Genomic DNA, 13,647 nt, shown 5'->3' with positions numbered 1-13,647 from the left:
AGGCAAAATATAAGAATCTCTTTCTTTCGTTCTCTCTTTCTTTCTGTCTCTCATTCACTCTCTCTCTCTCTCTCTCTCTCTCTCTCTTTTTTCTGATCTGAGTCGAGAAAGATTTTAGAAATATCATTACGAGCAATGATAAACTGTCGTTATGAATTTTCAATTTAATTTTTTTCTTTATTTTTTCTTTTCTTTTTTGTCTTTTTTTTTCTTTATTATTATTTTTCATTTCAAAAGATATCGCTATCGTACTTTATTACTTATCGTTGCTTATAACGAGTATCTTTTTAAGATCATCGAGCCCTGACATTTCTAATGACGAAGGGATAGTTGATGATCATTCAAGTTGTTGAAATTTCGAAAAATTGTAGATAGTATGGTTAATTTCGATGTTGCTATGGAAAATTTATGGAAAATTCGAAGAAGAATTTCTTTCTTTTTTTTTTTTTTTCAACGATAATACTACGAGCCCTTACTACCAACCTTTCTATTTCCTCCCCAAGCACTGACCAAAGAAATATTTCCTTCCTATGGATCTTCCCTTTCTTCGTCGTTCTCTTTGACGGACTCCGTCAATGTCCATGGATACTTTCGCATTCTAGAGAGCGACTGCGAAATACTTTGAGGAGGCATTTGGATGATCAAAAAGATGCCTTTTTAATATTTCGTCTGGAACGTGCATCACCCTGTCGTCATGGTAAATCGGACATTTTTTTCCTTTTCTTTCTTTTTCTTTTTTCTTTTTTCATTTTTTTCTTTTCTTTTTTTTTTTTTTTTCTTTTTAATATGTGACTCGACCAGCGGAAGAACTTACTTTATTCTTTTATTACGATATTATTATCGATATGATTCGTATAAAAATATAAATGATATTTTATTGTAATCAATTTTTTAATTGTAACGATAGTATGATGTATCATTTTTTTTAGAATAAACTCAATAGTCATATTGTCATTTTATTGCAATAAATATGTTACATATAACAATAGTTATTTATAAATCAAGCTAATAGGTTTTTTATTTAACGAATTAAACAGATTTAAATAGAATTAAATATAGAATTAAAAAGATTTACATAATGATATTTGAAAGCTGATTTCATAAATATTGTTTGAAAAAAGAAAAAAGAAAGAATGTAATAAAAAGTTCGAAATATTACAATTTCGAATTTGAATAGTTTTATGGAGGTAGGGGGGGGGAGTGAAAGGAGAAGGGGTGAACACAAACGTCGTCCTTTAATTTCCCTATATTAGCACAAAAGGTTTTCGAAGGGTTACGTGCCTAGTTTCTAATCGAACGAAACGTATACGTCCACGTTATACTATTCCTTATTGCTTACGTTCTCACGTATTTGGCATTTGAAATTCATTATTTAATTAAGTTTCGAGGAAACGAGCGTAGAATTGACGGTAATGGAAGGCTTAAAGGGATTCCATCGGCAGCTCGGAAACGACAACAACGGGAACGACTGCCGAACCCTTCGCGGGTATAGAAAAACATAGCCCGAGTACGCGTAACGCGAATCGGTGGCCAATTTAAATGCAGATCGAGGTTTAAACGCGGTCTGCGTTTGCACACATGAGCCCAACACTAACACCATAGCGATCACCATCACCAGCATCGACGGCAACCATCGTCTGCGCAACCCTCGAAACCTCGTTCTCTTCCCTTTTACAGCACCGTTAATACCACTGGGATTTTAATCGCGAATTTCCACCCGGCGGACCCTTCCAAGCCACGTTACTGAACTACTCGAACCTTCTTCTCTCCCTTTTCCACCTTCAAATTTTTCTTCTTTTCTTTATGAAGTAATTACGACGTCGTATAATCTTTTGACATCGCAATACAATAGAATTTTATATGATCTATTTTTTTTTCTTTTTTTTTTTTTTTTTTTTTTTATTTAGAAATATCTTGAAAAATTTTATAAATTACATATACATATTTTGGATTCACTAAAAAAAAAAAAAAAAAATATTATTGTGAATATTTTTAATATCTTTTTTTAATATCTTATAAAATTATCACGTTAGTGTCATGATTGTTGTTCCAACCCCTGCACTTGGTTATTCCTGTGATCTTGTTATCGATATTGAATTATCTATGACTTCGCTCTACATAAATATCGATCGATAAATTAAATTCTATTCTTTTTTTACGAAGTAATTACGACGTCGTTTAATCTTTTGACATCACAATACAATAGAATTTTATATGATGGTTTTTTTTTTTTATTTAGAAATATTTTGAAAAATTTTATAAATTACATGTGTGTATTTTGCATACACGAAACAAAATATTATCGTGAATTCATTTCTATTTAATATATCACATTAGTGTTATGAGAATGTTGTTTTGAATTCCTGTCACTTATTTATCCCAATGATCTCGTTCTCGATATCGAATTATCTGACACTTCGTTCCACGTAAATATCGATCGATAAATGAAATTCTATCCTTTCTTTACGAAGTAATTACAATATCATTTAATCTCTTGACATTTAATCCAATCGAATTTCATCCGATCTATTTTTCAATGTAGAAATATTTTTAAAGATTTTATAAATTACATTTGTATGTTTTTCATTTACGAAATAGAAACAAATATTATCGTAAACTTATCACTTTTTAATATCGTACAAAAATATCATCTTAGTGTCATGATTGTTGTTTCAATCTCTGCATTAACTTATTCCTATGATCTTTTCGTTATCGATATCGAATTACATAAATATCGATCATTCTATGTAAATATATCGATCGTTTAATCTTTTAACGTCTAATATCCTATTTGTTTCTCAATTAAGAAATATTTTAAAAAATTTTAATAAATCATACATATGTTACGTTAACGAAAACCAAAATATTATCGCGAACTGATCACTTTTTAATATCTTATAAAGATATCACATTAGTGTCATGACAGCGTTATTTTTAACCCCTGTCATTCACTTATCCTTATGATCTTCTCGTTATCGTTATCGAATTATCTGACACTTCGTTCGACATAGATATCGATCGATAAATTACATTCAAAGATTTCTCTTCTCTTTATTATTTTATCACAAATTAAATACACACACACACACACACACACACACACATGTATATATTTACATCATTGATAGAGAGTAGACGATACGATCGAGCATCCCTTGTCTTTTTCGACAAATTGAATAGAGAGATAGAGAGAGAGAGATAGAGAGAGAGAGAGAGAGAGAGAGAGAGAGAGAGAAAGAGCAGGGGTGTGTGTACGATAATATCGGGGCTGTTAAGTGGCATTGATTGTGTGTGTATGTGTATGTGTATGTGTATGTGTGTGCGTGGATAGGTACCTCGCAGAATGTCGAGGTGGTATTATATCGTCTGCTTATGAATATTCAGAAATCGTGCGTGTCGTTGGGACGCGAAGTAGACGAAGACACTCGTAAATGTATGGTCGTGTACTATGCTCACACATATGCATATCTCTTCGTGCATATTCACTCGGGAACTTGGGAATTCGAACGGTTGTTCGCGTATGTAGAAGGAGGGTGAACGAAGAAGAACGTAAAAGAAGAACGAAGAAAGAGGAGAGAAAGGAAGGGGGAAAGAGAAAAAGAGAGAGAGAGAGAGAGAGAAAGAGAGAGAGAGAGAGAGAGAGAGAGAGGAAAAATGATGACAGCAGATAAGGGTGAGAGATCTCGTCTTGCCTATCGTTCGTTCTCGGGTTACACGAAGGGTCGGAACTATCGATAATCCGCTTATTCTCGACGTACTGATAAACTGTTTATTATTACTTTCGTATTCTACGCACGAGAGAGAAAAAGAGAGAGTGAGAGAGAGAGAGAGAGAGAGAGAGGAAGAGGGACAGATAGGTTTACTTGTATCGATATCATTCGTTGCACTCGCACCCTACGATATTTCTCTCATAGCTTTCTTCAAAGAATTGATTTTTCTGCTAGTCTATAAGGGACATGAGATTTGCCGGTTGAAGGGCTCCAAAGATTTCGACGGCTAATCCACTTTTATTACTTTTCAGTTAACATCGAGTATGTACAACCCATAGCGTACATTCACTATCACTTATTCTGGATTATTTCCGTAGTTAATATATATATATATAAACAATGAAAGTTAAAGATTGAAATAGGTTTACTTTTTTTCTTTCTTTTTTTTTAACGTACTATTTGTTCGTTTATTTTTATCGAATTAATATTCTATTCTAATGTTCTGTAATTTTGCGAGTAGACGTTTACGTAATTATATATATTCTTTCGTTATTTCGCTTTGTCAATATAAAAAAAAAAAATTCACTTCTGCTTCGTATTCGAAGATCTTTTTTTATTATTTTTCTTTTTCTTTTTTTTTTTTTTTTTTTTTTTTTTTAAATATAAGTTACACTTCAATAGAATACGATCACATTATGTGTAATTAGGTAATAATATTTTTTTTTTTGTTTAGACGTGAAAAAATTTATTTATTAATTTATTTATTTATTTACAGAATCATAAAATCTGAACGATTTTTGTTTTCTTCGTATAGAATGATCATTGATTTCTATTTTATTTTCGATTATAATTATACACAATTGTTATCGATCATTGATCCTGGAGAATGAATTTATTAGACCAAAAAAAAAAAAAAAAAGAAAAGAAAAAAAAAAAATAGAAAGAAAGAAGGAAAAAGAAACGACGTATATAACTTGTCGAAAATTCGTTCGATAATAGCCACATGGCGCGAATCGTTGCAATCGATGCGTGTCTAATACATACGAGCGAACGAACTTACTATCGCACATCTGCCGACTTTTCTATATTTTTATTCTAAATGTATTTTTCTCACGGAAGACGGAAGTTACTACTTACAATATGTAACAAACTGTATACAATACATGTTATTTTAAAACGAATGTTAAGACTAGAACGTGAAAGAACGTTGCGTAAAATGAGCTTCGAAAGTATCCGATAAACGATCCAGTCACGTACACACATACATACATATGCACATGCAACATACATACACACACATAATACATACTGCTCGAGATTCAGAACTCGAAAACGTTTTACGAAGATACGAAATAAAAAAAGAAAAAAAAAAAAAAAAAAAAAAAAAAAAAAAAAAAAGAAGATTGGATCGTACAGAGATCGGTAGAGAATCTTTAAATCTTGTCCGAAACGATAATAGCATAGAATAATTATCATTAATTTTTCAACGCGATGAAAAGCTTGTGCATTCGCTATTAAGCAATTCTCGGAACAGTACGACTTTGTACAACCATTAAAGTCGTGAGCGTTATATTTCTGTAAGACCGAAGAGAAAGAGAGAATGAGAAGAGAGAGAGAGAGAGAGAGAGAGAGAGAGAGAGAGAGAGAGAGAGAGAGAACATGTAGATACACGTACGATATATACGAGAGAAAGAAAGAGAGACTAAAAAGAGCGAATGAACGAGCCGTAGAAATGCGAATTCTTTTTCTTTGAGCTCTCCGCAAAGGGAAAAAATGTTCTCGACGATACACGTGAGCAGCAATCGGGGACGGTTAAGCCGAAACGCGTCTCATTTAAATTTATGCGACGGTCGTACGTAGGGAATGGGCTTGCGAGATACGTTCGTGCGTTACGTATCCATCTATGTATTATACGTATATATCTACATATATGTATATACATATATATGTATTTAGGAAATAGTGTGTGACGATCACGGGAAAGAAAATACATGTATATGGAAGTGTGTATACATACATACATATACATATATATTGTACATGTATATATATATATATACACACAGTATAACATATGTATGTGTGTGTGCATGTATATATGCATATGTAAAAGTGTTAGCGGCCGTCGATCGCGAGAAACAGTATCTGTATGTGTGTTTGATATGGTAGAGAAGCAAACTACGAGGACGACGGCTACGAGACGATGGAGCTATAATACGACGAAGTAATGGGCGACGTCGTGATTAAATGCAAGGCTGGGGCACTTCGTACTGCGGACGATATCGGCCGAGTGTGCGAGTCCTCGGCGAAGAGGAAATTTGATACTCGTAATGCGATTAATAACACTCGCCTACTCTCGTAGTCAGTTCCGTAGGAAAATATTCAATCTCTCTTTATTTCACGAATTCAACCGTGTAAAAAGGTATGAAATCATTCGGGAGAAATATCTTATGTATAATCTACGGTGATATCCAGTGTACTATGTGCACTTATGTGGTTTGAAGTTTCCGTGAGAGAGAGAGAGAGAGAGAGAGAGAGAGAGAGAGAGAGAGAAAGTACAAAAGTTTTAAAATCATCGTTGAGATTTCAGTTTTTTCTCTCACGCTCTCCTTTCTTTCCTTTTTTTCTTATTTGTTCTTTCGTTCTCTCTCATTTTATTTCTCTCTCTCTTTTTTTTCTCTCTTTCTCTCTCTATACTTTGACAATCTTTTCTCAGGGACTGGTCCATCCATCGTAAGACGTTGTTCTTTTATCGGACTTTTGTGTTTACCGTCAACAACAAAAAGTGATGACGACTGCTACGTCTCTTTGTCTCACGATTATCGCTTGGTAGTACAGGGTGAAACGAGAGAAAGTACGCGGCGTCATTATCGAAATCATTTCTCTACCTGAACGATCTTACTCTAAACCTGTAATATATATGATTTTAAAACCTTTTCGATTTTTGTGCGTGATTACGCGAGTCCGATAAATCCCAATAGACGTGTTTTCTGTTTTCGTAAAAAAAAAAGAAAAAAAAAAAAAAAAAAAAAAAAAAGAAAAAGAAAGAAAGAAAAAAAAGAAATAAAGAATGAAGAAGAAAAGAAAAAAAGAGAAAAAGAAAAGAAAGAAAATAAGAAATAAGAAAAGAAAAAAAGAGAAAAAGAAAAGAAAGAAAATAAGAAATAAGACAAGAAAAAAATTATCTAAAAAATTCGATTCAGTGAATAATAAAGAAGGAGATACATAATCGAGACTCTAACGATACGCATAGAAGATTCCTGATGATGTTCCTGAAGGGTGGAGAGTCACTATAGTGGGATGCTGTGCGATTAGACGTTTCAGACACAAAGAAATATCCCATCGACTGGGGTCAACAGTCGTTCCCTTTCATTCTTCGTTCCATCGTTTCTCTTTCTCTCTTTCTCTCTTCCTCTCTTATTCTCTCTTTTCTCTAGTTATACAGTCTCGACCCTTCGATGAATCCATATCTCGATTCGGGCACAACTCGATGATGATCGTATGGCATGGCGTAAAACACGCATGCACATTGTGATTCTTCGAAGGGATATACATTAATATTTCATAGAGAGGTCTTCTCAATTATCGTAGTCATACATTCGTATTTCTTCGTATCGTTTCTCAATCATTTTCAAATGTTAAAATTCAACTGACAGAACAAGCGTTAATAGAATATAAATATTCATTGTAGTTTTGTTTCGTTTGATTGACGTTAAATTATTTTGAAATTATTGAAATCATACATTAGTATTTGTTCGTATTGTTTTTCCAAGATTTTCAAATGTTAATATTTAACTGACATAACAAGCGTTAATAGAATATAAATATTCATTATATTTTTGTTTCGTTTAATGGCAATTAACGGAATCGTATATTCGTATTTGTTCGTTTTGTTTTTCAAAGATTTTCAAATGTTAAAATTCAATTGATATAACAAGCGTTAATAGAATATAAATATTCATTATATTTTTGTTTCGTTTGATGGATATTAAATAACCTGCAATTAACGGGATCGTATATTCGTATTCGTTCGTTTTGTTTTTCAAAGATTTTCAAATGTTAAAATTCAATTGATATAACAAGTATTAATAGAATATAAATATTCATTATATTTTTGTTTTGTTTGATGGATATTAAATAACCTGCAATTAACGGAATCGTATATTCGTATTCGTTCGTTTTGTTTTTCAAAGATTTTCCAATTTTTCAATTCAACAAAGACAACAAATGTTAATAGAATTATATTCATTACATTTTATATAGTTTATAGAATAAATATTCATTACATTTATCGTTCCGTTTTTGATCGATGTTAAATAACACGTAATTTTTACACGTTATGTAATGATTAAAAAATGCGAAAAGATAATATCTTATTCTTAAATATTACTTATTACTTATGTTGAAGCAAAAATTGAGGCGTTAAACGTCAACGTCACGTCGATTTTTAAATCTTCATAAATCTTTCGAATAGCGATAAATCTTACGTTCCAATACGATCGCTCATGAATGATGAATGTCATGACGAACGGACGCAAACGTTTCGTTTGAATATACACATATGTAAGCGCCAGGCGTCTTATATAGCTATTCGAGAGCGCATAATTCGCATCACTTCGACTTTTGCATGCTAATACGAAAACGTCTACTCGTTTATACTTATATTATAGTTTACGTATACTCGTACCAAGATACACAGAAAGACGCAACCAAAGCTATTCAGTATCATTTCTGTTGGTGATCCTCATATGAAAAGGGGTTGCAAAAAGTACGTATAAAACATATAGTCAATGAAGAAAAGGGAGAAAAGAAAGGAAGAAGAAACGAGTAGAGATTTTTTTTTTTTTGCTTTTCTTCTTTCTTTTTTCTTTTCTTTTTTTCTTTTTTTTTTTTTTTTTGCGAAGTGCAGAAGCGACTTGTTATATACCTAGTCGTTGGATGTGTTTCGTGAAAACATAAGAAAACTCGGTCGTTCTAGAATGTAAAAAACGTGTAAATAGAAAGTGAAAGAGTAAGAGAGATAGGGGATAGAAATAGAGAGAGGGAAAGAGAGAGAGAGAGAGAGAGAGAGAGAGAGAAAGAGGGAGAGAGAGAGAGAGAGAGAGAGAGAGAAAGAGAGTGAGAGAGACAGAAATAGAGATAAACTTACGGTCTGTTGCGTACTTGGCAGTCGAGTTAAGTGGAAATGTTTATTATTTGAACTCCGAGACTTCATTAGAAAGAAACACGGTGAGATCTTCAATCTGGATAAACGAGTGAACTGAGAGATATAACAAAGAAGAAGAGATAGAAAGTATGTGTAAGAGAAAAAGAGAGAGAGAGAGAGACAGAGAAAGAGAGAGAGAAAGAGAGAGAGAGAGAGAGAGAGAGAGAGAGAAAGAAAGAGCAGCAGAAAAAGAAAGAGAAAGAGGGTGATCAAGAAATTCATTTTCTAGTTATGATAATTAGTTAAATAAAAAAAGATAGCCCCTTGCGTTTCAAATCTTTGTACATATATTTTTTTAACTATTCTTTTTTCCTTGATTTATGAGTCAAGTGGCCGAGAAATTGCATATTATTAGTAATGAAGATTCTTTTTTATTTATTTAGTTAAAATGAGTACTAATGAGAAAAAGGAAGATAGATATATATATATATATAATGGATAAGGTAAAATTTAATAATAAGAAAGGAGAGAGAAAAGAAACTAAGAAATGAAGAAAATTATCGTGCTACCCTTTTCTTACTCAACTATTCGAATAATTTAGAAGAAGAGCGGAAGAAAAAGATTATATATATATATATAAATAAAAACGAATTAGAAATATTTACCATCAAAGAAGAGAGGAACCTCGATTACTCGCATCTTTTCAATGAAATCTTTCGACCCTATACCACCCCCATACCTCCCATTTTTCTACTTTTCGCGCACCCCCATGGACCCTTTTAAGGTCGTGACTCAGATGTCACATGCGAAATGTATGATAGAAAGAGAGAGAGAGAGAGAGAGAGAGAGAGAGAGAAAAGCAGGGATTCGTGCTAGAGTGCACAGGCTGATTTCGTTGGATGCAGAGGCCCCCCATCAGCTGAGTTATGGCATCCATAACTAGCACCTACGTCTTTCATTAACCTCGCCATTGTCACGTGTACTCCGACCACGTCGTTAAAGGGGGGATCGAAGATCGTGATGGGGCTAGGGGCGAAGTACCATATACCTATTTGCTTTTCTTTCCTTCGTATTTGTCTGCCATATGTCTCGCTTATTGCATGTTCGAGCATTGCCTTTTACACGTTTCTCGTTTCGAAGGATATTTTTTAATATCGACCTGTCTCCGTGCATTTTGTTTCTTTCACTTTTTCTTTTCTTTTCCTTTTTCATTTTCGTTATCCTTTTTTTTTGTTCTTTTTTTCTTTCTTTCTCTTTCCGTCCATTCGTCCCGATTCTGTCCACACATTTTTCTCATTCTTTTTTCTTTTCTTCTCTCTCTCTCTCTCTCTTTCTTTCTCCTATAAATCCCTTTAAAACGAAAACACGTTATTAAAATATTGTTTGAAGTCACGTCGTGATATTTTTTTGTTCGATGTTTTTCTCTTTTCTTCACGCTTCTCTTACTCTTTTTTTCTCTCTTTCTCTCTCTCTCTCTCCCTCTCTTTCTTTCTCTCCCTCTCTCTTTCTCTCTCTCACCCCCTCTCTCTCTCTCTTTGATATATCGCAAAAGCTTTCATATAAAACTTTCCCTATCGAGTGACTATTTTTATCTCCTATTCCTAGATGATTCGATAGGATATGGATATCTCATAGGGATATCGCGAGTACACAAATCGGGGTAATCGTTTGGACCCTTCGACGATGTTAAACAGCATCCATCATGATCGGTACGTTGTCGATGTTTTACGACATCTGGTATGCGCTAGTGGTAGATAGGTATATACACATACGTATATGTGTTTTGTTCCATCAGTTTCCGTACGACTTTTTGACTGTATGTACGATCGATCGTACGTATTTCGCTTCGAACGATGGAATCGTTCGTTCGAATGGAGTTTTTTTCTCTTTCTCTCTCTCACTCTCTCTCTCTCTCTCTCTCTCTCTCTCTCTCTCTCGGAGTACCGTATGTATAGTTACCTACGCTCTTGTGGGTTAAACCGTGTGCTGGATTAAATCGACGTAGAAAAAAATTTTCGTGGTATCGTTATTCCGCTCGTTAGCGAGCTCATTGGCAGAGGGCACGGCACGGGAAACGAAAGCACGTTTCGAAATGTTCGTTCAGACGGGATTGCCGGTTGCATCGGCAGTTCTACTTTTTCCAGAGTTTTACAACGAGTAGACGCGGTGTTTTAGTGGTGGTGGTTGGTAATGCTGGTAGGTTGTTGTTGTTTGTTGCACTATCGCACGTTCGGACCGACGATTCGGGCTGGAATTTTCACGGCTTTCACCGATGAAACAAATACCGTGCCTGACCGCATGTAGCTACGCGGTTTCGTGATTGGCCGCTCTGCGTTGCCTTCTGGTGTAATATATACATTTTTTTTCTTTTTTTTTTCCCCGTCTCTTTCCCTTTTCCCAGCTATGTATTGTAATGTATATATATATATATATATATATATATATATATATATATATGTGTATATGTATATGTATATGTATATGTATATGTATATATATATATATGTGTATGTGTGTGTTACAGGTACATACATACATACATATGTATATACATAAATGTATGTGTGTTTGTGTTACAGGTAGGAGAAAGAAAGAAAAAGAGAGAACTTTTATTAAAGCGTTTTTTCATCGAGTCGCACTCGCCCCCATAGCAATGGCTACCCCTTTTCCCTCTGATTTTTTTCACCAGCACTAGCACCACCACCATCATCACCATCAACCAATACTAGCTTCGAAATCTACGGACTTTTAGGCGTCTACCTACGGCAGGTTAAGTAACGATGGAAAATTCAGCAAAAACCATGTAGTAAATTATTCCCGGTTGCCCTCATTCCCTTCCTCTCTCTCTCGCTCTCTCTCTCTCTCTCTCTCTTTCTCTCTCTTTCTCTTTCTCTTTCCTTCTAGCAAACCCTTATTCGAGTCGAGAGAACCCCTCGCGCGAAAATTTCTCCTCTCTCGTCTATCGTTACAGACCACTTCTTCCTACTACGATACTACCTAGTCCGGATTTTAAATGACGAGTAACGGTCGTGGCGAATAGGCGTCGTTTCCTCGCGTCCACTTGCCCAGATTTTCTCGTTAAAACTTTTCTCTCTCTCTCTCTCTCTCTCTCTCTCTCTCTCTCTCTCTGTCTCTCTGTCTGTCTGTCTCTGCTTCTATCTTTATCTCTCTCTCTCTCTCTCTAAGCGAAATCTTTCACAATCGCAGTAGGTACTCTTTGTTCCCGGCGAATATTTGTTTTTTTTTTCTTTTTTGTTTCCTCTTTTTATTCTTTTATAAATTTATTCAGTGTACGAAATAAATGCGTTCGATTAATATTCAATGAGCGTAAAAATGTGATTCTGATTATCTATTTATTATAGTTTTCTATATACATGCAATATATATGTCTTTGTTTTATTGTGTGTGTGTGTATATATATATAAATATATATATATATATATATATATATATATATATGTTTTTTCATAGCAAAATATAAATAATTTAATAAATTTGACAAAATCGATAAATTCAATGAAATATTCTTACGCATAGGAACCGTTTTTCTAATAAATATTTTACATTCAAAGTTGGGTAATTAAATTCTATTAATATTTTCTCACGTATATCCTTTATTGAATTTATATATAGCTTGAATTTTATATGTAGCTTATATATAGCTTCATATTCGTTTTTCCCCTCATTGAAATTATTAAATTAGCAGTCATATTATATATGATTGTTTTATGATCCAATCTTTTTTTTCCTTTTCTTTTTTTGTTTCCTTTTTTTTTTGTTTTTCCAAACAAATTCGATAAGCTTCCAATTGGATTTCCGTCCCAAATGATCATTAATATAATACAACGAGAAAAAAGAAAAAATATGAATTAATTGAAAATTATAATAAGAGTGGGAAAATCTTTTCCTATATTTTTGTTCTCCATTGTAAATAAAAACTATTCGATTTTTCACATTTTAACGCTTCTGAAGTTTCGAGAAGAGGAAAGGAAACGAAATAGAAAAGGGTGGAGAAAGAGGAGAAGAAGGGCGACAAGAAACGGGTTATATTTTTAGCGATGTTTTTTGGTTAGCCTGGGTGGCCCGGGCGTGTTACCGTTTCCGAGAGCTTTTATATAGTGTAATAAACATCACCGAAAGATAAACTAATTTGTCCCGAATTTATAAAGTCTCAAGCCTCGTACATCTCTCTCTCTCTCTCTCTCTCTCTCTCTCTCTTTCTCTATATATATTTCTCTCGTACAAGATAATAAGAAAAATGTATGGATTTATGATGCATCTAATGTCTAAATGATAGTAAAAAAAAAAAAAAAAAAAAATAAATAAGTAAAATAAGAAAGAAAAAAGGAAAAAAAAAAATCGTAGGAAATTTTAACGTCGACAGGATGTTCGAGTTAATAAAATTTTCACCGAGCAAATCGACTCCATTCAGGAATATTTATTTCATTTAATTTGCGGTGGAATTAATACGAACATTCCTAATTTTAATGGCGCCATTGTTAAACGACGATATGTACATATTAATTATGCCGCCAGGAATTGAAAAAATTACGTAACGTGGGCGCAACAATACGAACATCGAACGGTATGAAAGGCGAACGAATAATACAAAAGAAAAATATTAAAAAAAAAAAAAAAAAAAAAAAAAGAAAGATAGGAAAAAAGAAAGGTTCACTGTTATACGCGTATTTCATTCGTACGAACGTTCGTACGAATGAAATAACATAAAACAAATGCGTAGGAAAAAGAAAGAGATATGGATTCTTTTGTTCGGTACGTTTTTATTATTAA

At 33.5% G+C, this 13,647-nt stretch overlaps 1 protein-coding gene across 8 annotated transcripts in view; it reads left to right on the top strand.

Moving 5' to 3' along the window:
* The window catches only part of LOC124948844, a 434,489-nt gene that overhangs the window by 46,105 nt on the left and 374,737 nt on the right, over nt 1-13,647 (top strand). Inside the window, exon 1 of one of the 8 annotated variants that reach the window (XM_047493073.1) lies at nt 11,607-11,625. The exons of the other annotated variants lie outside the window; for them this stretch is intronic. The gene's annotated coding sequence lies outside the window, so the exon portion shown is untranslated. Of the gene's footprint in view, nt 1-11,606; nt 11,626-13,647 lie in introns of those variants that run through there. 8 annotated transcript variants of the gene reach the window in all.

The sequence above is a fragment of the Vespa velutina genome, chromosome 4, assembly GCF_912470025.1.
Source record: "Vespa velutina chromosome 4, iVesVel2.1, whole genome shotgun sequence".
Classification (NCBI taxonomy): Eukaryota; Metazoa; Arthropoda; class Insecta; order Hymenoptera; family Vespidae; genus Vespa; species Vespa velutina.
Note: the sequence above shows the minus strand (reverse complement) of the source record. Positions and strands in the feature narration are given on the sequence as shown.